Below are 27,080 nucleotides of genomic sequence, written 5' to 3'. Positions count from 1 at the left end.
CCCGTTATAATGAAGCTCATGCATATTGCAAAACTTAGGCTCATCATTGGTGTATTAAAAACAGGTCAACCCCGCCTTTGGAGCTTTCTAAGCTTGCTTTGTTTTCCCTTACATTTATCCTTTTGCTGACCATTCTACTGTTGGGAACCAGCTTACCCAAGGACATAAGATATTATTGCTACATCTGCTATTGCTGCACTATGCAATTTTCAGCTACTGCTTCACTAACTGCACGTAGTCATGTCCTTTCTCACGAAGCCATTCATCCACAAAACTCTCCACACTGACCCATGGCTCCATGAGGTTCCCTGGTGTCACCACGGTGTCCTTGGACCTGTCTTGTCACCACGGTGTCCTTGGACCTGCCTTGTCACAACTGACCCATGGCTCCATGAGGCTCCATGAGGTTCCCCAGTGTCACCATGGTCACTGTCAGAGGCTGGATGAGATCAGTGTCCCAAGTCACCTTGGGCTGAGCTGTCAATCCGTCACACAGATGGGACAGCGCTCACCCAGCTCTGAACACCTGAGATATCAGAAGTCCCAGCTGGGGGGAGGCCCACGAAGGCCCAGGGGCTTAAAACCAAGGAGCACAAGGTCAGCCCCTGGTATGGACTCTGCCTTCTCCTGGGGTTTGTGTCTCACCCACACTGGAGCCCCAGGAGCTGGGAGCCACATGTGTGTCTTTCTGTGGAGCTTCTGTCTTCCTGCCTCTCTCTCTCTTTCTTCTCCTTCTAATGCTCCTTATATGGAACAGTTTGGGGTACCTGAACAACTGCAGTGTTTAGGGGTTTCCAGGCTAAATGGGCTGAGTGAATGAAGTTACTGCTATGACAAGTGATTTAAGTTGGATTGGATTTGTATTAAACGCTTTTCCAAAGTTCCTTGTTCTTTTGTACTTTGCCAGTAAAATTTTGGGGGTCTCGAATGGGCGCTGAGGGCACTTGGGGGTCCCGGAGGGTCTGGGGGACACTGCTGGGACAGATGGGGGCGGTACCGGGGTTCTGTGGAGCGCGGGGCATGACGGGCGTTGTAGTCCCGGCTTTAATGGGGCTCTAAGGGGCCGCAGAGCATGACGGGAGTTGTAGGCAAAAGAAAAGACGGCGCAGGCCCCAGGCACTGCCCCCAAAGCCATGATCCATGGCGCTGACTGGTTGGGGCTGTGATGGACGTCAGCCTCGGCCAATGGGAGGCAGTGGGGGCGGGAACAGCCATTCAACCCTTCCAGTCCCTCCCAGCCCAGCCCAGTTCATCCCCAGTACAGCCCCAGTGCCCCTCCAGTCCCTCCCAGTACAGCCCAGTACATCTCCCGTGCCCCTCCAGTCCCTCCGAGCCCAGCCCAGTTCATTCCCCAGTACAGACCAGTACAACCCCAGTGCCCCTCCAATTCCTCCCAGTACAGCCCAGTTCATCCACAGTACAGACCAGTACATACCCTGTGCCCCTCCAGTCCCTCCCAGTACAGCCCAGTTCATCCCCAGTACAGCCCAGTACAGCCCCAGAGCCCCTCCAGTCCCTCCCAGTACACCTGAGTTCATTCCCAGGCCCTCCCAGTTCCCCCCAGTTCCATCCATATCCCGCTCCAGTGTCCCTCAGTCTTCCCCACAGCGTTCCTGCCCATTGCGGGGCAGCGGCGCAGACGGAATGTCCTGCGGCCCAAACCTCCTGCTCCTGCCACACAGCACCCAGCCTTCTCCCCTCCTCCTCCTCTCCCAGCACGGCACAAATTCCAGCTCGGAGGAGGCTTCCCCAGAGAGGGCTCCGGCTCCTGTCTCAGCCCGAGTGTCCCTGCAGAGGAACAGGGCATCCTTCAGGCACTTCCACAAGCTCAGGGTTCCCATTTCATGGCGAATCTGGGATGCCGGCGGAGAACGCCGGGGCATGGCCGGCCCGGGGCGCTCGGGCGGCGCTCGGGGCCGCTCCTGGCCCGGGCCGAGCGCTGACAGCCGCGTCCCGCCCGCAGGGAAGGCGCAGGAGGCCCGGCAGGAGCGGCCCCGGCGGGTTCGCTGCTGGGCAGCGGCGGCTGCGGCGGCAGCTGCGCGGCCACGCGGCTCTCGGACGGCGCCCGGGGAGCGGCGGGGCCGGCGGCGGGCGCGGAGGAGGGGAAGGAGGAGGAGGAGGAAGAGAAGGAGAAGGAGGAGAAGGATGGGGCTGTGCGGGGCAGGCGGCGAGCTCAGCCCGCTGCTGCCCTCGGCTCGCAGGTGGCCATCAAAAGGGTGCCAGGGAACCGCGTCCGGCGCCGGGGCGAGCTGGTGATGAGCGGGGCCAGCGGCAGAAGCCGGGCCGTGCCGGGCGGGGCTGAGCCGGGGCCCGGCAGGGTGGGAGCTGCCAGGACGCCTGGAGGGAGAGCGGGCGTGGGGCCAGCGCAGGGCGCAGAGCATCCCGGGCTGGCTGAGGGGCTCCCGACCCCCGGCACGGCATCAGCCCCACTGACGGCATCGTGCTCCTCCCGCAGCCCCACGGCACCAGCGCAGCCCTGGAGATCGCGCTGCTGGACAAGGTCTCCTCTGGCTATGCTGGTGTCATTCAGCTCCTGGAGTGGCTTCAGCTCCCCGACAGCTTTGTGCTGGTGCTGGAGCATCCGGAGCGCTGCCAGGAGCTGTCGGGTTTCCTGGCGGAGCGGGGGTTCCTGCCGGAGGAGGAGGCACGGGGGCTGCTCCTCCAGGTGCTGGAGGCTGCAGCATCCCCCTGATGAACTGTGTCTGTGTTCCACAGGAACCCTGTCCTACAGCCCACCAGAGGGGATCCACCAGCAATGCTACCACGGTGAGGCAGCGACGATCTGATCCCTGGGCCTCCTGCTGCACCACCTGGTCACGGGGAAGCACCCGTTCAGGAGGGGCCAGGAGATATCTGGGGTCAGATCTTGTTCCCACCATGGCTCTCTCAAGGTGGATCCTCATCTCTGGCCTCGGGAGCAATACCAGTGCTGGGAGACAGCAGCAGCTCATGGGCATTCTGCTCTGGCAGCTGCTGAGGAGGTGGCACATGTCCTGCTCTCCTGCTCTCCTCCAAACAGAAAATCCATGGGGAAGTTTAGGCCCACCTCTAAGCACACCCAGCATGGCCTGGGCACGGGAAAAGGGGGCAACTTCTCCAAATGACTGGTGATTTCTGCTTTCTCTCCCCAGAGTGCCAGGATGTCATTAAGAGGTGTTTGTCCATGCAGCCCTTGGACAGGCCATCCTTAGAAGAGATTTTCCGTGATCCATGTTCCTCTGCCCTAGAAGATGGGAGAGATCCACGTGCACAGTTGGATCCAGGGGCCTGGCAGGTAACAGCTCCACACATCTCTTGGCACTAAGTAGCAAAGCCAACCAGACAGGTTTTGTCCTGCCTGTAGCTCTGAGCAGGGGTCAGCAGGAGGGAACACAGCTCATGGGCTGGAGCTGAGCTGGAGACCTGGTGTGGCAAGCACTGGTGGCCAACATCCCCCTGGTTTTGCCTGCCATGGCTCATGGATGGCTGGGGCCCTGGGCAGAGCCCTGACAGCCTGGTCTGGCCCAGGGAAGAAGGAGCCCCTGGAGAAGCTGTCCCAGGTGGGGCTGCTGCTGGGGACAGTGAGGACACAGGGGAATGCTCCCAGATTTGGGCATTGCACAGCCTGGCTGAGAACCAAAGGTTCCCCCTTTGCTGGGGCGGATGCAGCTGATCCTTCAGTCGGCTGCCAGGCTGCTTTTGGCAGGGCTGGGGGCATGGGCTGGGGTGGGTACGAAATGGGAGTGAGCTCCTGGCCCTGCCAACAGCCCCCAGCACCCACTGTGCCCCGGACTGGGGATGGGCTGGGGCAGCCAGCCTGACACAAACAAACCCCCATGGTGGGAGCAGAGGTGGGACTCCAGACCCTGTGCAGGGGCTGCTTTGCTTTGCAGGCAAGGAAGGGCTTGGGCTGCTCCACTGCCCTTGTTTGCTTTGGGATCACCATGGGGGCAGTGCAGGGGAAGGGAGAAAGCCTGGGATTCCCTCCCCCATGGTGGGTTTTTCCCTGGCACGCAGGGGTTGGGCCTTCCTTAGGGCCCTGACAGAGATAAGATTTTTGACCTTTTTTCTTGTTCCCCTTTTTCTCTGTAACCTATTTTCCATAATTTGATGTTTGTCTTTCTAGAGGAAGCGTTTCAGGTGGGGCCCAGTCTGGATCAGGACGTGCTTGGGAGCAGCTGCGGCGTGGATGGGCCGTGCCCTTGGAGAAGGCTGAGGGCATCATTTGGGACCAGCTTTTCTTCCAGCGGGGGATGGTGTGAGGTGGGTCCTGTCTGCTGGGGATGGTGGAATCAGAGCTCTGGGGAGATGGCAGCGAGCACAGGAGCGTCCTGCTCTGGGCAGCTGCTGAGGGCTGGAGGTGCCGTGGCTGGCTGCAGGCTGGGCACATGTCCTGCCCTCCTGCTCTGCTCCCAAAGGCAGCAGTGATGGGCAGCTCTGGGCACAGCTCTGGCACGGCCAGCATGGCCTGGGCACCGCGGGTGGCTGGGACAAAGGGACAGGAGCCTTCAGCTGACGGGGCTTTCTGGTTTCTCTCCTTGCAGCCGGGCTCTGCGGGTGCTGAGGCTGCTCTGGGCTCTGCCAGGGCCCTGCTGGAGCTCAGCACGGGGCTGCAATCAGCCAAAGGAGAAATGGGGTGCCCTGCAGCACAGACTGGCTTGAGCATTTTAGCAATACAGCACAAGAAAACATGCAGCCACCCAAAAAATAAACTTTTTCAATAACTTCTGAAATTAAATCAATCTGGGATGACCCCAAATGACTTTTTGCAGCTTGCTCAAGCAGTACCTCAGCCCTTCTCTGAACTGTTCTCTCTTCTCCCTGCCTTTTACATCCCAACTGCTTCCTCTTTTCCCCCAGTGAGTTCCCAGCCTATTCCAGTCTCCATCACACTGTTCCCTTCCTTGGTGCCCCTCGCCATGAGGAAGGCCAAGCCCCAGGCTAAGGGACTCATCCTGTCACTGGCTGAGGAGCAGCAATGTCTCAAGAGGTCTGGTGGGATTTTAGTGTCATTCAGAGCTGCTCTCCAGCCCCCAGCTCTCCTCACTGCTGAGTTCCCGCTCCTTTTTCCTCGTCCTTGCAGCAGGATGAGCTCTGTGAATCCCCTGGAGCCTCCCCACTCTTCCCAGCCCACGCACCCACCTCAGTTAGGCTGAAGCTGCAGCTTCTCTGTCTCCTCTGGCGCACCAGTGCAGTCCCCTGTGTGGGGAGCCCCAGCCCCAGAGCACAGCACTCAGCAGTGCAGTCGGGGCTGGAGCAGCTGCCCTGCAGCCCTGCCTTGGCTCTTTGTGGCAGGGAATGCTCCCTGTTTGCAGCTGTCCCTGCAGGATGGCCCCAGGGCAGAGCCCAGCCGGGCTCCCACTGCAGCCCCTGAAGCTTGGGGCAGACAGTGGTCCCAGAGCTGAGGTTCACGGGGAGCTCCCGGAGCTGTGCCTCGCACTCTGTTGCCGTGTCACCGTGCAGGCTGGCTTGTACGGGGTGAATGTACCAGCCCTGGTTTGACTGACAGGGGCCGGGCCCATCACATCTCTCCCAAGGCTGCAGGCATTGCCCAGGCCAGAATCTGAAGGGGCACAGAGATCAGAGCAGTGACATAATCCAGACTGGGTTTTCAAAGGCCCTTTAGAAGGAAGGGCTTGAGAATAAACGTGCTCTGTTTGCCACACAAACATAAGGGTGAGTGGTCTCTTTGGCTCCAACACACTTTCCTCCCCGAGCCAACGTTACCTTCTCCCTCACACGTCCCCCTTGTGCCTTCCCACTGCCTTGTCCTGTCAGGGCTTCCGCAGCCCCTCATCCCTTCATGGCCCCGTCCCCTCAGGGTCTCCCCAGCCCGGCCAACCTGCCCGGCAGCAGCGCTGCAGCCCCACAGGAGCTCCAGAGGAGCCCCACCAAGAGGCACCTGGGAGCCCTCAGCAATCCAGCCAGGAACACGCGGGCAGGAGGACACGGATGGTGCTTCCTGCCTGGGACAGGGCTTGTGGCCGTCTCCAGGCACTGCTCTCACAGTGATCCCCACAGCTCCAGCCCCTGCCCATCTGCTCTGTGGGCAGCACAGAGGCTTCAGCAGAACCACCAAAGGCCAAGGGGCTTCTGGCCATTTTCCCTGCAACCCTGCAAGCCTGAGCAGCTTGCTGAGCCCAGGAACCCTTTTCTCCCTCTTCCCCTAGGCCCTGCAGAGCCTGGGCAGCCAAAGAAAGATCCTGGGAGTCTGTCTATAGCAACACATCCTATATTAACATGCTAAAAAAAAACAAAAAGAAAGAAAAGAACAATCTTAACGAAACAAAACATTCCTGCTGGCTCAGGTGGCCCCAGCAGACAGAGCCTCTGGAATCAGCTCTGTGCAGAGCTCCAGCAGCGCAGCCAGCCGAGCCCCGACAGACGAGGCCGTCTCCTCCATGCCCTGCAGAGCCGATCACGCAGGCTGTCAAAGATGGAATATGGAGCTCTCTCTGCTTCCTGGACGATGTACGGTGTTTGAACTGCCAGGCTTGCGACGGCGTCACTGATGTCATTGGCTGTGCCTTCAAGGGCTGAAAGAGAGAGGAACAGAGCCATGGTCAGTTCCCACATCTGACGGGACCCGAGGGGACTCTGTGCCAGGGCCATCCCAGCCGGCTCTGGCCATGGCCAGCAGGGAGCAGGGACCAGCTGGATCAGCCCGAAGCTGCTGGCCATGAATCCCCCAGGTGCCCTGAAAGCTCTGTGTGCTCTGCCCACGCCGGCCCTGGTCCGCACAGGGAGCAGAGCCCTCCGCAGCCGGGGCAGGGCTCGCAGCTCCCCCGGCAGCCCCCGCTGGCAGCCCGCTGCCCTTGGTCACCCTCAGAGAGGAGCTGGAGCTCTTCCTTCCTCCCCCTCAGGTGCCGCCCGGCCGTCCCTGGGAACACAGAGCCTGTCAGGCCCAGGGCACAGCTCCCTGCCAGCGGCGCCGCCAGCCCTGTGCCCACACGCCCTCCTGGCCCGGCTCGTGGCTCACCCATGAACCTGACGGCCGCCTCTCGCAGGGGCTCCTGTGGGCTCTGCAGGTAGGGCAGGGCCCGGCGCAGGTGCTCGGCCACGCTGCTGCTGTCCTCTGCCAGCTGGAGAGAGCGGCAGGAGGGAAGGGTTGGCCCCGCAGCCCCCCGGGCCGGGGCTCCATGGGCACCCGGCTGGGGCCGCAGGAGCCTGGAGCAGAGCCCGCGCGGCCTCGGGCTGCAGCAGCGGGCAGGGGCACAGCTGCCAGCCCGCACACCGAGCACCGCGCTCAGGGGCTGCTCCAGGCTGGGGCTGCGGCTTCCCGGCCCTCCTTACCAGGCACTCGGTGAATTTGCACAGCTTCTGGTTCTGCACCAGCTGTCCAAGATCCCGCCTCTTGAGGAACTCGGTCGCACAAAGCAGTGTTTGCTGAGAAGCCTGGAGAGCAGCAGAGACGCGGAGATGGCCCCACAGCCCAGGGCGCAGGACCCCGTCCCTGTGCCAAGGCCAGCAGGAGCTGCAGCCTGCGAGGCGCCAGGGCAGGGCCAGCCCAGCCCCTGCCAGGGGCCAGCGGCAGCTGCCGAGTCCTCACCTCTGCCACTCGCTGGTTCTCATCGTGGCAGTGGAAGAAGAGTGGTACCAGGCTCTGGCGCACATGTGCCTTCAGGACCTTTTTTTCCTCTTCCGGAAAAAAATCCAGCATCTCTCGGAAGATAAACAGGGAGCACAACTGCACCTGGCTGTCCTCCTGTATGAAAGGAAGGAAGAAAGACCTCAGCGTCAGCTGCTTCAGGCCCACCTGGGCACAGCCTGTGAGTGCACAGGGCACAAAGTGTGCGGGCAGCACCCGCTGGCCGTGGCTGGAGGCGCAGACCCTTACATTGTCAAAGAGTGGCAGGAGCGCCTCAGCCAGCTGCAGGGCGAGGGCGCTGGTTACTGGGGCACCATTGCAGAAAAATAACGCTCTCAGGAGAACCGTGGTCATCCTGAGCATGGTGCTGTCATCTTCGTGCAGGAGCTCCACGAGCCTTTCATGCAGGCTCCACATCCTTATGGCCATCTATTTGTGGAACACAAGTGTGTGAAACACCATCCTGCTGCCACAGGGCCCAGGGGCCAAAGGCCTGTGCCAAAGCCCTGGGGCAGCTGCAGCAGGAGGCAGGAGAGCTGGCAGCAGCTGCCCCAGTGCCCCAAGGCCAGCCAAGCCCCAGGGACTGCCTTCCCCAGCCCCACGCTGGCAGCACGGCTTCAGCCCCTGCGCTCTTCTCACCGAGACACTGGTGGTGCCGAGCGCCACGAGGCCTCGGAGTGCCAAGCGACGCGTCCCCCTGCACTCGCTCTGCAGGTGCTTGGACAAGAACTGCAGGAGGCTGTCACGGCACTCACTCACATTCAGGTGCTCCAGGATCTGAAAGGCACAGGCTGGTGACGGGGGAGCGGCCGGCGGGAGCCCAGAACCGCCCAGGGCCGGGCCCAGGCAGCAGCACAGGGCGCGGGCTCCGTCCCAGGCACTGCGGCCAAGAGAGGGCAGAGAGCCGGGAGGCAGCTCAGCGAGGCAGCGCCGGCCTTCGGCCTCACCTCCACAAGGAACGCCAGGGCGGCCAAATCCCGGCACGGCGTGTCCTTGCTGAGCAGCCCGAGCAGGTGGAACGCAATCGCGGAACACGCGGCTTCGGATGCGCGGTGCATTTCTCTGACAGGAGGAAACACGAATCAAAGCCCTCAGCCAGCGGGGGCAAACCTCTCCCAGGACTGCCTCACAGAGATCTGGCCTTTCTCCACCACCCTGCAAGGGGCAGCTCAGCCCTCTGGGAGGTTGCTGCTCTTGGGCACGCTCCTCTCCCAGCCTTTTGCAGCCTCCTTGGCCGTCCCTTGGTGACAAGGCCTTCTGGCCCACGGCCATGGGGACTGTGTGGGGCCCCTCGGGCACAGGGCACACATGCCGGGGACAGCTGGGGAGCAGGGGGTCTCACCTGGCCAGCACGCCCACAGCACAGTGGTGGGTGTCAGCACAGAGCAGTGTGTCCCAGCCACGCTTGTCTTCCATGGCCACCACCACATCCTCATAGTGAAGTTGGCAGAGCAGGGCCTTGAGGGTCTGCTCTGCAAAGCTGTGCACAGAGCAAAGCTGAGGTTACACTGGGAGCACTGGCCCTGCCCTGGGCACATGGCAGGGACAGGAGGACTGGCATGGAGCACCTGCTGGGGCTGGTGGCAAGGCTGTGTTGCTGCTGGCATCCCTTCCAGAAGGTATCGACCTCCTCTGGCACATCCAGAGTGCTGAAGAGCACTTGGAAGAGCAGATGCACAAAGAGGCCGGGGAAATTCACGGTGACTACATGTGGCACACAGGGCAGCTGGAGGATCTTCCACATCACCACGGTTGCCTGCAAAGGACAGAGCAGCCTGAGACAGCGCTCAGTGCTGAGGTGTCCGTGTGGCAGGGCCCGAGCACAGGAGGGAGATGCCCGGAGAGACACAGGGGGAGCACCGGGCCTGGTGGCCCTGGAGCTGCCCCGAGGCCAGGTTTCAGCCCAGCGCCTGAGGCAGGGAGATGCCGTGGGGGAGGGAGGATGGAGAGCTGCTGGAAAGGTGGCCTTGGGGCCAGCAAAGGCAGAAACTCACAGCCAGGGCAAGGACAGCCGTGTGGTCCCCATCGGAGGTGCACGTGCTGTGCTCTGGCCAGCTCCCCAGCACATCGAGGAGCACGAGCATGGCCGGCTCTGCAGTCCTCAGCGAGCACATGATGTTCTTCCACATGGCCAGAGCAGCTCTGTGGGGTCAGAACTCTGTCTCAGAGGAGTCTGGGACACAGCAGCGTGGCCTGTGCGGCAGCGGGGAGCTGAGCTGCTCTGCCAGCCCTGCCTCTGCCCACTGCCCCTCACTGGCAGCACGCAGGCAGCCCAGCCCAGTGGGCACTGGCCCCTGAGGGGCAGGGGGGAAGCATGACAGCACGCTGGGGGGCTGGCAGGGGCCAGGGCTGGCAAAGGGAGCAGCCAGAGGGCCCTGGAATTCTCTGTGTCAGACACCTGGGACAGGCTGCACAGGGGGAAGGGCTGCTGAGCCCCGAGCCCTCTGGGCAGGTGGGCACCGTACCTGTCACACAATGGGGCCACACGCAGGAGAGCCATCACCACGTCAGAGGGCTGTGCCTCTGTCAGATCCAGAAGGGGCCTGTACAGATTGTACTCAGGAAACTCATTGGCCATGAGCCACTGGTGGATGTACCTCACCATGGCGGGCACCTGAAGAAGGAAGGGGAGACTTGGAAAGCTGCCGGAGGAAGGAATGTGCCCAGCTGCCCCAGAGAAGTGCTTCCCTTGCCTCCACACTGCCATGGCCTCAAAGGCTCCCAGGGAGCAGCAGGTGTGGCTTGGGAGGCCAAGCAATTGCTGGGAGAAGAATAGCCAGGCCACAGGCTGCTTACTTGCTTTGGGCTGGAAGGACCCTCCTCCACAAGCATATCCAGCAGGGCAGCGCTGGTCTTGGTTTTGAAGATGGGAGAGTACGCTCTTAGCACGGTGCCCATGGCGCTGCTCTCTTCCTCCCGAATCCTCTTCATGAATTTGCAAACCATCTGCAGCAGAAGGGCAAGAAGGCCGGGATGCTGCATGGAGTGCTCCGAGCACAGTGCTGGGCTGAGCAGTGCCAGCAGGCCCAGCCCAGGTGGGGATGGCTGCAGGTACCTGCGCTGTTCTGCGGAAGCGGCCCCGGGTGCGTTCCTGCTCTCGTGTGCGCTGCACGGCTGCACCTGGCAAAGAGCGAGCGCAGCCCGAGCTGAGGGGCTGCGGGAGAGGCCGGAGAACACAGCCCAGCCCTGCGCTGCCCAGGCAGGGACAGCCCCGCGATGGCCCAGGGCACGGAGCACGGCTGTGGGGTGTCTGCCTGGCCCCTATTCCATCCTGTCCATGGGCATGGCCCCAGGGGATGGGATGGGATGGGATGGCATGGCATGGCATGGCATGACATGGCATGGCATGGCATGGCATGGCATGGCATGGCATGGCATGGCATGGGGCCAAGCTGGCTGAAGGCACCAGCCCTGTGGCCCAGCTCTGCCACTCACCCTTCTGCCGTGGCTGGAACTGCTCCAGCTCTTCAGGCTGCTGTGCTGGGGCAGCTCCAGGGCCTTCTTTCTCCTCCTTCCCCCAGGCCAGCTTGGGCACGCTCGCAGGTCTGAGCTCTACGACACTGCCTGGATTCATGGCTGCTTGCAGAAGGTGAAAAGGAAAAGGTCCAAGTCAGCAAGTGCTGCAGTCGTGCCTTGAGGGCACCTGCAAGAGTGAAGTCTTGGCAAGGCTACAGGACAGCAAGTCCTGCACTCTGGTCCTGGGGGCTCCAGCCACAAGGACAGGAGACTCCTGTCAAGGGCAGTGAAAAGCAAACACCACGGTCTGCCCTCGAGGGCAGCTGCAGAAGAGATGCCTCGGGAAGGCCAGGGGTCACCAAGTGCTCTGGTCTGGCCACGAGCTCATCTGCAGGAGTAATACCTTGGGAAAGCTCTGGGTCAGCAAGGAACAAGTAGCTGTGCGAGGGCTCCTCACAGCACCGCTCTCTCGCGTCCTCTCTCGTCGTGTGCACCGAGCACTCTGGCGTGTAACTGTAACTTGTAACTGCCAACACCTCTGCCAGAGCGTGTCACCAAGGGCCCTTGGAATCCCTGTCCTGTTCCATTCCACAGTGACCATGCTGCACCGTGTCACCAAGGGCCCTTGGAATCCCTGCCCCGTTCCATTCCACGGTGACCATGCTGCACCGTGTCACCAAGGGCCCTTGCACGCACTGCCACCTGCCCTGGGGCCACCCCCAGCCCCCCAGAGTGGCCCAGGGTGGAAGGAATGCCTTGCCCCAGGTGTGTCAGACAGCCCAACAGGATCTTTAGGAAGGGCTCAGCCCATCAGCAAACGCTGCCCTGCTCTGCGGGCTCAGAGCAGCAGGAGCCCCCGCAGCTGCCGACGCAGCCGCGGCGGGAAGGGCACGGGGCCTCCACAGAAGCTGGCACGGCCTCCTCGGGACACGTCCCACATGGTGGCCATCCTAAGCACAGCCGTGGGACACAGACCAGGAACGTGTGGGCCAGGGCAGGAATGCTGCTCTGAGCCCTGGGGCCCGGGCAGCGCTGACAGCAGCAGGTGAGGCACAGTCCCCGCCCAAGCAGAGTTCCCCCGAGCCCTGGCAGCACCGGTGCCCGTCTCCTGCCCCAGAAACCTGTGCCCCAAAAGGGCTTCTCTGCCCGAGGGAAGCCAAAGCTGGTGTGCACTGGGGGCTGTACTCCATCCTACAGGGGCTGTTGGGAGCAGCACCTGGAGCAACTGGTGGCAACACTTGGTGAGTGTCAGATGTTGTTGCTCCTTCCCAGAATGATTTTTTCATGGAAGGGATTAGCAGCAGCACAGAAACACCAACAGCTACTGAACTTCACAGGACAAAGAGACTCCACCAAAACACTGTCATGTTTCCTTGTGCTTTTGTGTCTTTCTTGCACTCTGAAAGAAGAAGAATTGGCCCAAGCCCTGCTATTCAAATCTCCAGCTGCTGTGTGTCTGCCTGTGGCAGCTCCCTGCAAACACAACTGGCTGCCTGCTCAGCTGGGCAATGAACGGCCACAAACAGGGAGGGCCCTGGTGAACATCTCTTTGGTCTCGTGGGGCAGCGAGGGCACAGGAGACAAAGACTGCTCCTCCCGAGTTCATGGGGCAACAGAGAGATTTTATTTCCCAAGCCCCCCCTTACACAGGGCATTTGAAAGACCAGGCCTGGAAGCTCTCATTGGTTTGAGCTCCATGCCCCTTCAGGTTCTGGCCCGTGAGGTGCCTGCAGTTTTGGGAGATATTTGATTGGTCAAGACCCCTGTCAATCATGGGAACACCTCACCCTTCTTTTCTGTATAAAATTCTGTGTATTGTTCTCTGTCACCCATCTGCAAGGGCTCTTTGCCAACATGGGGACAGAGGACAGCATGCATCTAATTTACACTGCAGCTGCAGCATTCCCCTCCAGGAACTGTTAGGGAAGAACTCAGGCCACAGGCATAATGCTTCTTGGTTACAAATTGAACTTATCTCTAAAAGCAGAAAGCTATTTAACCCTGAGCCCATTTAACCCTTAGAGAAAAACCCAATTTTAAAAAACAACCTTTAAGCACTTGATCCCTTGGGGAAAAACTGAACTCCCAGAAAACAGTCTGTAAACAGAAAAACTGTTTGTAAACATGAGAAATAATTTGTAAACAAATCAAGTCCTTATATGAACTGTCCATGAGGCAGGTGATCATTTGTAATGCTGTCTGTGGTTTCCAGTGTCCATATTTTAGGCAGCTGTATTGTACTGTTGTAGGATTTATTGTAAAACATGAGAACAGACTCAGAGGGGAGGAGGGTGTACCCTCAATCCAACCCCTTTCCCCTTTTTTCGTTGTCTAAGAAATAATAATAGGATTAGAACATGGATTTTGAATACTATTAACTTATGCAAAATTTCATCCAGGTTTACTGATAATATTTTTCTTTACCAGCCAGGTTCAGGGTGAAGAACTTGATTGGGAGATGTTTTGATCAGGGCAAGGAACTTGGTTAGGAGACATTTTCTGTATTTCTATTTTTTCTAGTGCAAACCATATACTTTTTTTCCTTTGTTCGAAGTTAGAAATTTTGTTGTTGACTTTAATAGCTGACTTTTAAAATGATGACAAGTGGCAGAATTTCAGTGAAAAAACTTTGCAACTGCAATTTGCTTATGATAAATCGATGTTCTATGTGTACCTCAGTGGATATTCTTTGAATCATACCAGTTTATCTTGAAACAATGCAAGAATAATTACTAGAATATTAAGAAAAGACATGTTAATACACATACTAGGACATCTTTAAGACAATGATTTACTGAAATATGAGTATCAATTTAATATCTATATCCAACTGAGATGGACAAAAACTCTCTAAGGGTTTAAAGTTAGAAAGTGTATGTTTATTGAGACAGCCGGGCAGTACATGGGATAATTCCCTAATGCACACTGCAAAAATCACAGGTATTACAAAGCTTTTTTATTTGCAGAAGTCTTGAATACACAAATATGAATGCATATTCATATCCCTGTCACTTCCTCTGCTCCGCTTCATGTGCTAATTGGCAAAAAGGCAATTAAGCATGTGTAGTTCTGTTCCCTGAAATGAGTTGGGGGTCCATTTTGGGGAGGGGTCTCCAAAATGAAGAAGCAAAATAAGTCTTCCTCGTTCTGACCTTTCTGCCTTTCCCATGCATACGCGACAAATGAATCTTTGCCGTTTTCCTGTGCTTAATGGATCCCTAAAGTATGGGAAGTCTGCAACTGTTTTTGTGCCCCTGAAATCTATCACCAGGAACGGGGCTGGGATGTGCCCTGGTGCCTGGACATCACCAGGAGCAGGGCTGGGATGTGCTCTGGTGCCTGGGACATCACCAGGAGCGGGGCTGGGATGTGCCCTGGTGCCTGGGACATGACACGGGGCGGTGCTGGCTGGGGTTTGTTTGGTGCCTGTGCAATCCCAAGGGCAGTGTCACAGCGGGGCAGCTCTCAGTGTCCCCAGCAGGTCACAGTGTCCAGGGCAGCCCGTGCCAGCGGTCACTGCGCACACAGGGCAGGCTGGGCTGGACAGGGGACGGGTCAGAAACGCTGCCCTGGGACTGGGGTCTCCCCCTGCCTCTGGGGCCCAGCCCCTGCTGGGAGCGCCTTGGGCAGGGCATGGGGCTGCTGCTGGGCCAGGGGGACAGGCCGTGCCCCCTGTCCCCTGCTGCTGGGCCAGGGGGACAGGCCGTGCCCCCTGTCCCCTGCTGCTGGGCCAGGGGACAGGCTGTGCCCCCTGCCAGCTGCCCAAGCCCCTCTGATGCCTGGCCCTCGTCCCTGTGGCTTCTGTCCCCACCACTCCCCACCACCCTCACTCCCTCTGTCAAAGCCCCACTCAACCCTTTCACAGTGACCTCTGGAAAGAAAGAATGAATGAAGGAAAGGAAGTGTTGTCTGTTCACCCTGGCTGGATGTCAGGCACCCACCAAAGCTGCTCTCTCACTCCCCTCCAGAGATGGACAGGAGGGAGAAAACAGAATGAAGGCTTCATGGGTTGAGCTAAGGACTGCGACAGATCACTCAGCAAATGCCATCATGGGCAAACTATTTTCAAAATTGGAGATATTAATGGAATTTATTGCTATCTGGATCAGGGCAGGATAGTGAGAAGTAAAACCAAGCTTTAAAAACACCTTCTGCCCTTTCCTCCCTCCTTCCCATCTCTACCTCCCCCCGCAGTGGGTGCAGGGAGACAGGGAATGGGGGCTCTGGTCAGTTCATCCCCGGTTGTTTCTCCTGCTGCTTGGGGAGAGGAGTCATTCCCCTGCTGTGCCAGGGGTCCCTCCTGGAGACACTTCTCCATGAACTTCTCCACGGTGAGTTCATCCCACGGACAGCAGTTCTCCACAAGCTGCTGCAGCGTGGCTCGCTCCTCCATGGGCTCACAAGTCCTGGCAGGGCCCTGCTCCAGCGTGGGCTCCTCTCCAGGGGTTTGCAGGTCCCTGCCAGGTCCCTGCTCCAGCACAGGTTTCTCATGGGGTCACAGCCTCCGCTCAGGCATCCCCCTGCTCCAGCACAGGCTCCTCCAGGCGCTGCAGGTGCATCTCTGCCCTCCGTGCCCTCCATGGGCTGCAGGGCCAAGCTGCCTCACCAGGGACTGACCAGGGAATCTCAGGGCAATCAGCTCCAGCAGCTGGAGCAGCTCCTGCCCCTCCTGCCCTGCCCTGCCCTGGGGGTGTGCAGAGCTGTTCCCCTCACAGGTCCTCACCCTGTTCCTCCCTGCTCACAGCCACAATTCCAGGATCACCCATTTCCTTAAATCTCTTATTCCAAAGGTGTTACCACCATTTCTAACTGGGCCAGCCTTGTCCAGCAGCCAGTCTGTCCTGGAGCCAGCTGGAATTGACTCTGTGGGACATGGAGGAACAGCTGCTCTCACAGAAGCTGCTCCTAGATCCCCTGCCTTACCAAAACCTGGCCATGCAAACCTGGTATAAGTATGGTAGGGTTTTTATTACCACTATTAATTCTTATTATTTCTATTCTCTCAATTTTTTGCTATTAATGGTACAGTTGTTATTATTATTACTAGTATTTTTAGTCTTTTGGACTCTATATTAATAGTGGCTAGATTAGAACTGGAAACAAAGGTACTTCATTGCAAGTAGCGGTTAGAGTTTTGTCAGCCTCTTTCCCTGCCCTGTTCTCTGTCATTGCTGTGTGTGAAGCTGCTGCTGCCAGGCCTCCCTATTTCCCTGGTTTGAGAAATTCCATGGCATTGCTCACATGTCAGAGAGGGCTTATTCCATTCAAACACATGCTCTTAGCTCTTCGAGTCCCATTGTTGGAAGCTTGTTTTCTAACATTGTTGACTTTCTCAGCTTCTGTTAATATTTGTGATTTTGTAACAAAATGTTCTTGGATGTGATTGTGCAAGATTCTCTAATCAGCTTCCAGTTTGCTCTTGGGTTTCTTACCGGTGTGTCCAAGCTGAAGGCAGCATTTTGGGTGGGAGGCTTCAGTGGGAGCTGGGATTGCCTCGGCAGCAGCTGGTTTTGCAATGTGAGCAGCGCTGACAGAGATTCCGTGCGCTGAATATTCCGCCTGGTTGGAGCCGCAGTGCCCGGCTGGAGGGAGCCGCGCCGGGCGCTGCGGGTTGTGCCGGGCCGGGCAGCGGCCGCAGCCCCGGCAGGGCCCGGCCGTGGACACGGAGCCTTTGCTGGGCAGGGCTCGGCCCTGCGGCGCCGGGCGGGCGGTGCCGCTCCCGCCGGGAGCCTGCGGGAGCCGGGACAGCGAGAGAGCCCGGGCCGAGCATCAGCCCCGGGGCACGGCCCGGGAGGGGGCACAGCCCGGGGGTCCCGCAGAGCCTCCCTGCTCCAGAGCCGCGCCTGCCGCAGCGGGGCAGCTGCGGCACCTGCGGGGCACGGAGGAGCCGCAGGCGGCGTTCCGAGCGCTCCTTCGGGGCAGGATTTTGTCCCGCTGCGGGGAATTCCCGCGGGCCGGGCGGGCCGGGGCCGCTGCCGAGCGCCGCCGCCTTTCCCGGGAGCCGCCGGGCAGAGCTCTCTGCTCGGGGCTGGGAAAAACACCTTCACTGCCCTGGGAACATTTAAAAAGTTTAATACAGGACAAGAGGAGACAAGGGCCATAGAGCAAAGGTTGTTGCGGCCGGGTGCATCTCGGCACTGAGCCAAGAGCACACGGTTATCTCCGGAGATACCCCTTGAATACCTTTTCCCTTACACCAGCCGGTTGCATATTCATAGTCCCTTATGCATAGTAAACTTTTTCCCAAGCTAGTTTACATATTCCAAGAACTGTTCAGCATGGCTCCTCCTCGGTTGCACCTTTTCAGGGCATGTGTATTCCTTGGTTGTGGTTTTGGTCCTTTTTTATCATCATCTTCAGTTTTGGCCCCGGCCCACACTGCCTTCAGACGGTGAGTGCTGATGGTCGGCAGATCTGTACAGGTGTCCTCATCCTGTGCTCACTGGATGTTATCCCATCCAAGCAGGAATTTTAACACAAGCATGCTTCTATCAGCTATGGCACTACTATGTCTGAGCGTAATCAATGAACAACAGAAATAAAAACTATATAACAAAGTTATTGTAACACCACACATATAAAATCCAATGGAATATTTGCAAAAAGCCAATATTATAATATGTATCTATGACAGGGCCAAGGGCCGGGTGCCCGCTCGGTGGCCCCGGGACAGCAGAATTTTGGGGTCCCGGTGCTGGCTGCCGGCAGAGCCCCGGCGCTGGGCCGGGGATGCGTGGGACCCTCCCGCGGTGGGGTTGGGCTGCCCGGGGCAGGCGCTGCATCGTCAGCCCAGAGCCACCGGGGATCGCCCGGTACCGGCGGGGCGGGGCTGGGAGCGGAGAAGGGCGGCACCGGAGCGGGGGGACCCTCTGCAGCCTGCGGGGTCGGACAGACCGATAAGGGGGTCCCCGGGAGCCTGGAACGTTGTGAAAAACGCCAATCACTTGGTTTTTAAAATTTTAAACGTTTAATAATAATAAAATGGTTATAAAAATAGTAACACAATTAGAGTAATCAAATTTAGAGTTAGGACAATTACAAGACAATAAAAAGCAAAAAATTATAGATGTCCAGATGCTCTCAGACACTTAAGCCAGGACAAGCATGCCTTGTGAACAAAGGAATAACCTTAAAAGCAATAGCCTATTGCATATTCATGTATCTCATACATGATGCAGAAATTCCTTGCAAATTAGGAACTTTTCTGGATTTTGTCAACTTCTTTCCCTTAATCCTGGTGCTTCCATAAAGATGGAGACAAGATGGAAGAATGTTTGTCTTTTCTGATAAGGAGGTTGTAACTCTTTATGTGGCCCAAGTCACCGCCATCCCGGTGTGAAGAGTTTATTGATTATCTCATCTCTTGCTTGGGCAAGTAAAAAAATCCTACATCGCAGAGTTTCTATTTTAATATTATGTTGTTACCTAAAACTCTATTTAACACACTACTTAAGAGAATGAATACAGCATAACTTTCTAACATTACACATATAATATTCATGGTAACATTTGTGAAAAGCCAATCATAAAATAAGCATTCTACACAGAAAGTGTTGAAATGGTAAAAACAGTCAAAACCCCTTAGGAATTGGAAGGAAAACCAGAGGCAGTGGCAGCTAACACCTCTGAAACCCGTGGCTTTTGCTCCTCTCTTTGACCTGAGAGCTTCCTGGGCAGGGGCGACTCTTCCAATTGCACCAGCGTGGCCATGGCTGGGAAGGGCAGCGAGCAGATGGGTGGAGCTTCTCCTGCCAGCCCCTGAAGTGCCAGCTGTCATTTGTGTGCGCTGAGGATTCCCTTCAGGCTCGGAGCTGGCGCAGCTGCTCCTGGGCGCTGCTCGCCCGCGGGCGCAGCGGTGCTGCAGCCGCTGTCCCGCACACAGGGAGGGCTCTGGAGCCTCCCAGGGCACCAAGGAGCGGAGCAGGGAACGTGCCGGGATCTGCTGCAGGACCGTGGGGCTGTGGGGGATCCTTCGGTCTCTTGGATGGGGCAGGGAGGGGGCAAATGGAATCAAGGTGAGACAGGGATTGGGCAGCCCCACGCCAGGCAGCGTTTTCTCCTCTGAGAGCTCCTCTGAGCTGAGCGAGCTGGTGAATCCTGCAGAGCAAATGAGACCTGGGAGCGAGGGAAGGGCTGGCTGGGAAGGAGTCAGATAAACCCAGTGGGTATTTCCCTTTCCAAGGGGCTCCTGGGGAGACAGAGGAGACAAGAAGGATTCCCCATCTCATGACATTCCCTTTTCTCCTTCAGTAGCCCTATTGCAGTCACTGCATACAAGAGTTTAGTTGATCCCTTTGATGCCAGGGAGAACCCAGAACTTGAACCTCGCTGGATCCAGCCCTGTCTGCCTATCACCGAGCAGAGGGAAAAGATAAAGAACCTGGGTGGGGGTTGAGCCAAAATGGCATTTTGCCACTTCTGATCTGCTCCCAGCTTTTGCAGCAGGGCAACAACCCCATCGCTGCAAACCACTCCCTTTTGCAAGGCACACGTGGACCTCGCTGGTAGCTCAGGGCTCCTGAAGGGGCTGCTGCAGTTGGCAACTGGAGCTGTTGTTGAACTTTTCACATTGCTAAACCCCCCCTGCCAAATGCCATCAACTGTCTGAGGAAGGACACAAGAATATTACCCTGGAGGGGCCAAAAACTTGGAAAAGGATGAAAGAAATGTTCTGATGATGACAATGACAATGACAAAAAACCACAATTTATTTTTGACAGCAAATGAGTACCCACAGCCCTCCAGCCCTCCCAGACTGGCAGGCCGAGTGGGGCCGTTTCCATGGCATGAGGAGCTGGCAGCCTGCAGAGAGAAACCAGAGAGCCACGGTCAGTCACAGAAGGCTCCTGTGCCCCTGTCCCACCACGGCCTGTGCTTGGGCCAGGCTGCTGTGTGCTCAGAGCCCAAACCTCCTGACCCATTTTCCGTTTTTAGAGAAGGGCAGAGTGGTAAGCCACATTCCATCTCCTCTGCTGAAGCACAGCCCAGCAGCCTCCTCAGCAGCTGCAAGGGCGGGATGCCCGTGTGCCTGGTTTCCTGGCTCCCCGGCAGACCAGGGGTTAAACGTTGGGTGTCTCCTGGATTGTCCCCGGAAAGAGCCCATCTCTGCACCCAGGTACCTTTTTTCATTTGTAAATTAGGTCTTTCTTTCTCTTCCAGCTGTGGTTTCTCCAGCCCCGGCTGCAGCCACTGGTCATATAAAACTTTAAGAATCTTTTTCTACAAGCACAACTGACTTGATGTATATTTTACACAAGCACAAATTATTCCATAACATATATTATAATGGGGCTGCGGAGATCCCCTGCAGGTCCATGGGGATGCAGAGATCCCCCTGCAGGTCCATGGGGATGCAGAGATCCCCTGCAGGTCCATGGGGATGCAGAGATCCCCTGCAGATCCATGGGGATGCAGAGATCCCCTGCAGGTCCATGGGGGTGCAGAGATCCCCTGCAGGTCCATGGGGATGCAGAGATCCCCTGCAGCCCCTGGAGGAGCCGGGCTGGAGCTCGGCGATGCCTGAGAGGAGGCTGTGAGCCCGCGGGCAGAGGGGCCCCGCTGGAGCAGCCTGTCCTGGCAGGACTGAGCCCGTGGCACAGTGACCCACGCTGCAGCACTCGGAGGGGGCTGTGCCCAGGGGATGGACTCCGCTCCGAGAAGTTCCTGGAGAAGTCTCGGCCGGGAGAGAGCGCAGGGTGCAGCAGGGAACGACTCCTGTCCCTGAGCAGAGGGAGAAGCCCCGGGGGATGAGCTGAGCATGGCCCCATTCCCTGTCTCCTGCCCTGCCGGGGGAGGAGGTGCAGCTGGGAGCAGGGAGGCGTGGGGAAAGCTGCATTTAAGGCTCTGCACTGACTTCTCCTTCTCCTGCTCCGAGTCTTTGGAGTTTTCTGCCAGAAATCTCTCCCCTGCCCCACCCACCCACAGGGCTTGGGGCAGGTTTCCCTTTTCGGGGGAAATCAAAGCGAAGCTCTGATGCGCTAACGAGGGGCAGGAGAAGTGAGGCTCCTGGGCTTCCCGCAGAGGCGGAGGCACGGGAGGCGCAGGGCCGGGAAAGCCGTGGCGGGAGGCGCGGAGAAGTTTGTTTGTGTGGGCAGCTCAATCCCGGCTCGGGCCGGGCCCGTGCCGGGGCTGTTCCTCATCTCCGGCTTTCCCCTCACGCAGCCCGGGGGCGCCGAGAGCGCGGGGCGAGGCGGGGCCGTGCGCAGAGCCCGCCCCGAGCTCGCTGCCATTGGCCGCCGGTGCCGTCAGTCGCGGTTGCGGCGCGCTGATTGGTGGGAGCGGGGCGCGGCGCGGCCCCGGCGGCGGGCTGAGGGCGGCCGTGGCCGCGCAGCGCCGCCATTGGCCGAGCGGCTGTGCGGGCCCGGCAGCGGCGGCAGCGGCCGGAGCGCGGTGAGGCGGCGGCGGCGGAGCTCGGAGGCGGCCCCGGCGCAGGTGGGAGCCGCGCTGGGCTCTGCGGGGGCTCGGGGCCGGCTGCGGGCGGAGGGGGCGGCAGGGGGCTCCGGCGGCTCGCCGGTGCCGTGTCCGGCCCGTGCCGGCCCCGGGCTGAGGGCGCTGCGGGAGCGGCTGCCCGCGGTCTCCTTCCTGCCGGGGCCGGGCAGGAGCCGCTGCCGGAGCAGCGCTGGCTCGGCCCGGCTGCTGTGGGTAGGACAGAGGGGCTGCCCCGCGGCCGGGAGCGGGCGGGGAAATTCCCGTCGCCGGAGGTTCGTGTGCCCGGGGGAGAGCGAGGAGTCCTGTCAAAGTGACTTTATTGCCGAGCAGGGGCAGAGGCCGTGGGGCATTTGCCGTGCGCTCTCTGCCGTGGCTGTAGCCCGCAGCCTCCTTTTTATCCTCATTTTCCCGGCCGCATCTCCCTCTGCCTTTGCCCACCGGCTGAGTTCCTTGGAAGGTTCCGACTTCCCGATGCACCTGGAGCCTGTCCTCGTTAATGTGCACCCTCCTTTTGTATAACAGCCGATATTCATGGCTCTGTTAAGTCTTTGTTCTTCTCCTCGAAGTTCGGGAATGTAGCGGGACTTTGAGCAGCTGTCTGGGTCAATTTGTAACATTTATTGGAACTGATGGTTTCTCCCCTTCTCTGCAAGTGCCGGCCCTATCTCCAGGCAGATTCACTCCTTGACTCTGTTTTGTCCTTCCCGGGTCCTCTTTGGTTTTGGGATTATTCTCGGTGCCCTCATTCCCTGTCCTTTTGTAGGCGTTTGTGGATCAGGAGGCCTGGCTGCCACCTGCATGCCCTGGCTCAGCTGCTGGATGAGCTGCACTGCCAAGGTGTGGAGCATGGTAAAAAGATGAGAGTTGCTGCAGCACAGAAGAGGAGAAGCAGCATTCCTTTAACCCCTGGTGTGCCAGGGAGCCAGGAAACCGTGTCCCATTCCCATTCTTTCCATGTTTGGACCAATACATAAACTGCTCTCCTATTTCCTTTGTTAGCTTTTTCACCACTTTTCCCTTGTAATTTCTTTACCAGCAGCCGTTTAAGCCATTTAGTTTTCCACAAACTGCTTTTTTTTCTGCTCACAGGTAATCTGATCCCATCCCCTGGTGAAATGTTGTGTTCCTCATTTCAGTGGCTTGGTCGACAGGAAGGTCAGGAGCTGGAGCTGTCTGGTTGGTTCTTATTCTGAGGACAGCTTGTAATCTAATGATGCCATTGAAATGATAAATGGGTTCTCTGCCTCCTGATATGAATTGGTTTGGGTTCTCAGGGGCTGGTCCATGGTGTTGTAGGATTTTTTCTGGTGGTCCTTCAATACTTTTCCCTGTTTTTGGGTGCTCCCTTCAGTTGGGGCTGCCTCAGTTGACTGCTTTTTTCTAATTACATCATCAAATACTTGAATTCCAACTGATTTCCCTGAACTTGTTCTAGCAAAACCCCCAGTGCTCTGATACACCCTGTACAGCACAGACAGTGACAGCAGATGTTGGAGTGGGCAGAGGGATGATCCCCCCCTTATTTTAGTGAAGTTTTTCCAACATTCTCCATTTGCTGTTTCCCTTTGCAGCTTCAGCCATTTCTGTTGCAGAGTCAGAGATCCTCAGCATGGGCTCTGCCTTCAGCTGTGCAGATTCCATCTGTGCAAGCAGGCAGAGCTTGGGGTGAGGGGCAGAGGGAATCAGCCAATTCCTGCCCCAGGCAAGAAGAGCCAGGTACATTGTCCCCAGTTTGCCCCAGCAGTGTTAATTTGCATTTCTAAAGCTCATCTCTTGGCTGCCTGCTTAAGAGTTTAGGGATCACCTTTAAATCTCTTCTAGTGATGCAGCCTAAAGGTGAACTTCAAAAAGCTCAGATCAAAATTTTGGTATCTTTTGCAGCTACGCACGAACATAGACAAAAAATCCCAACGTAATTCAGCTTTTTCTACTTCCCCTCGGAAGAAAAACTCATTCTCACCTCCTTTACCCAAACCTAACCAGCTATATAGAAGTATGAGTAATAAAAATATACTCTAATGCTCTAAACTTTGCATTGAAACTGCAGGAAAAAGAAAAACTTCACTATTCTTTTTAGTGTTAGAATCAAGGCATTCCTTGATTCTGGCCAGGATGTACAACAAAAATCATTCCATCCCCACATAACCCGGGTGTGCAGAGTAAATCATTCTATTACATGTGGGTTTTACTAGGTTTTTCCCAAAGTTGTGCAGTCTAAAGCAATCTAAATGGATTGGTTTAATGTTCTGTAGTTTCAAGTCCTGCAGTTTTTACTGTTTGGTTTCTGGTTGGACCCGGATTTCTTTGCTTCTGCTGTTAAAATTTCTTTCCCCAAGGCAAAGGCAAACCAAGCCTGAGTAGAAAAATAATTTTTTTTTTTAATGAAACTTGCTACATTTTCCACCAACCCAGCTAATGCAGTGTGAGTGTAACTGAGTGGAATTGTCCCGGTGTGTCCCCAGCAGCTGTGGCAGTGCAGGCCCAGCGAGCACTGAAGCTGCAGCAGTGGCAGCAAGGGCTGGCCCCGGTGGCTGGAGCTGCCCAGGGAGGGTGGCCAGGCCGAGGATTTCAGCAGAGGAGGTGTGGGCAGGCCCAGGGCCTTGCCCCGCTGTGGAGCCCTGGCTGCTGCTGCGCTGCCTTCAGTGCAGGCTCAGGGGGGCCTCCCATCCTCCTGCTGCAGGCGGGAAGTGCAAATCTCCGGGGCTGCAGAGACCTGGAGCCCAGGCTGAGGGGTCCCCCCGTGTTCAGCTGTGCTGGCGGCTGTTTCTGGCCTCGGGGCCCCTTGGCATGGGCCACGCCACTTGGCCACCAGTGGTGCTGCTTTGCACTCCTTAGGCAGAGCCCATGTCCTGCTAGGATGTTGGCAGCAGCAAAGTACCAAGGCAGGCTCTGTGCCAGCCCAGCTTCCTGGGGGAGAGATTGCACCAGAGACAGGATTCTGGCCACAGACTACTTTAAATGTGCATCCCTTATCTCCACCCTGCACTAGGTGGAGAATTCCCAGGTAAGGATTCCTGAGATCAATTGCAAGGGGAAATAATTGAATATCTGCCCTAGGTCTGGCTCTTCTTCTTGCCCAAGCCAATGGCAAAAGCCGTACCCATGGCATCTTGGTTTCTATCCCCAGATTCCAAAGGTGTTTGTTTCTTTCTTTCCCCATTCATTCTTTGTACCCATCCTGAGCTCTGGGGGTGCCAGGGATTATGGAGGTCCCATTGTATTCCTAAAGCTGCCATAACCCCCGGAGGATCTTTCCTGTGAAATGAGTTCTGCTCTCTGAGTCTGTTTCTTCCACAATGCCTTTTATTGGAATTATTTCTTTTGGAAATACCTTAATAAGTGATCCAGTGGTTGCTGAGCAATCAGAATTGCTTTTGCCCCCCTGTTAGGTGAGATGGTGTCACCAGAAGATATTGAAGCCTTCCTGCTCAGGGCATTTCAGTGCCAGGCTCTTACAAGCACACACAGCTGTGCCGGTTGAGCTGACCATGGGGGTAACCTGCGCTTTGTCTGATTCCCTTTCCTCAATAACAGCATGTCTTGGAACTCTTTTCCCTTCTGCTGCCCTTGAAGAGCCATCCACCAAGACATTTTCTGCCTCAGGCCAGGCAATGTCTCCTGAGTCTCCCCCAGGCTGGGTCTGGAGCTGTGTCCCTTGAATGCAGTGCTGGGTTTCTTCCCAGCCCCTCTGTGGGCTGTTCAAACAGGAGGCTGGGTTAAACCCTTCCCCTGTCCTCAGTTCTGAATCCTCCTGTGCCACTGAACAAGTTTCACACTGTAATTACCGAGCACTGCTCCATTGCGAGGTTCTTTTGGTTACCAAAGCTTGAACTTGATGGCAGACTGGAACAGTCGGAGATCCTGTTGTCATCAGTTTTTGGGCCTCGGTTCCCATTGAAACTGTGGCTGCACAATTCTGCAGCCAATGAGGCCACTGTGGCCACTGGGTGAAACATTTTGGCCCAAAAATTCCTTTGGCATGGCCCTGTTTAACATTCACCTACAATTCCAATTTCTTTTCTGTAGGGAGTGCTGTGCTCCAGGATGGTTTAGGTGAATGGAGACGAGAGATCTCTGAAGGCTGCTCTTAGGATATGAGGTTTATTAGGGATGGAGAAAGGTCTTGCTTGGAGCTGCCAGATGCAGCACCTGGCAAGCTTGAGGGGATGGGGGAGGGGAGAGAGAAGAGGATGCTCTAGGACAGGGTGGAGGTCCTGAGAGGGGGGAAGATCCAAGAGAGCGTCTGGCCCCTCAGAGACCCTTATCAGGGGCTTCAAGGTGGGCTGGAACAAGACTTGGGCCAATGGGGTTACAGGCACTTGATGTTTTAGGGGATGAACCATACATTTTGGGGGGTGAGATGGAACAGTCTATTTGACTTTTGAATTTATCTGTAGGTAACGGTATTGTCCAGCCAGTAGGGAGGATTGTTTTCAGCCTGGCTGTATTATGAATAATTATATTTATCCATGCTTCCCAACACTTTTCTGAGTCTGGAAGAGCCACAGCTGAGGCATCGATATTTTTGTTGTTCATTTTCTCAAGTTTTGCTCTCTTTCTCCTGTCCATACCACAATATGGAGGCTGTCTGGGGTTAAAAAGTCCTACAGTGTTCTGGCTGGAACCGAGAATCCTCAGTCCAGGTTGTGGAATTCCCTTCTAATCCTCAGCATTGTCACAGCTCCTTTTTGTTCCTGGGTAGTGTTACTTCTGAGATTGCCCACACCCACTCTGGGTCGTTCAACCACGAACCTTCAGTCAAAATATATCCCAAATTTTTAACCTTTTTCTCCACCATTTGCCTTTTTATTTTACCAAGTACTCTGCATTTCCCAGCTGTTCCTTTGTTTTCCCCGTTGTGCTCAGGGTCCCTGCCCAGCCCGTGTGGCAGAGCCGGTGCCTGTCCTGCCGCAGTGTCCAAAGGCGGCCCCCCCGGCGGGCAGGGCCGGCAGCTCCCCGGGGCCGGGCAGCGGCCGGGGCGTCCCGCAGCCTCCTGGGGGCCGGGGGCCACTGCCGGCCCTGCCTGGGGCTGGTGGGGTCAGGCAGCGCCCGGCGCTGAGCCCCGGCTGCCCCACAGCCCCGGCCCGGCCCCGCAGCTCCCCACAGGCCCCAGCCCGTGCTCCCGGTGCCGCACCTCTGCGCCCGGTGCTGCCGCTGCCACCGCAGAGAAACCCCTGGCATCCTGACCTCCTGCTTTTCCTCTCCTGGACACTGGGGATGGAAAGGATCTGGATCAGCTGGCAAATTTCGAGAATAAGACCCTGATTAAAATCATCCCAATCCTGAGTATTTTTCTCTTTCTCCTCTTTTCCCTCATCCTTTTTATTACCACATAGATTCCTCCTGCTGCTTCTTGCTGTAATGATATTGCTGCACACTCCCCTTCACCTGATCCCTTCCCAGCACACCAACACCCTCCATTCCCTTGGTTCCAAATGCCTTCTCCATTTCCCTTATTGCCTCTCTGGGTGTCCATGTCCTTAATTACCTCTGGGGGAATGTGCAAACTACCTCAGCATTCTCCCAAGGGACCCTTCAGAGACATTTTGGGATCATCATCCCTTTGGCCAGGACTCCTCCCTGGCTTTCCCTTTTCTCCCCTCCATGAGTGCCCTGCCATGTTTACTCC

General features: G+C 57.3%; 1 protein-coding gene across 1 annotated transcript in view; it reads left to right on the top strand.

The window, feature by feature from the left end:
- Positions 1-27,080, top strand: part of LOC144248563 (uncharacterized) — a gene marked incomplete at both ends in the record, with an annotated part of 120,975 nt that overhangs the window by 24,954 nt on the left and 68,941 nt on the right. The gene's annotated exons all lie outside the window — the stretch shown is intronic.

Source organism: Lonchura striata, unplaced genomic scaffold (genome assembly GCF_046129695.1).
Source record: "Lonchura striata isolate bLonStr1 unplaced genomic scaffold, bLonStr1.mat Scaffold_179, whole genome shotgun sequence".
Classification (NCBI taxonomy): Eukaryota; Metazoa; Chordata; class Aves; order Passeriformes; family Estrildidae; genus Lonchura; species Lonchura striata.
The sequence above is the reverse complement of the archived record's forward strand: the minus strand, read 5'-3'. Positions and strand labels throughout refer to the sequence as shown.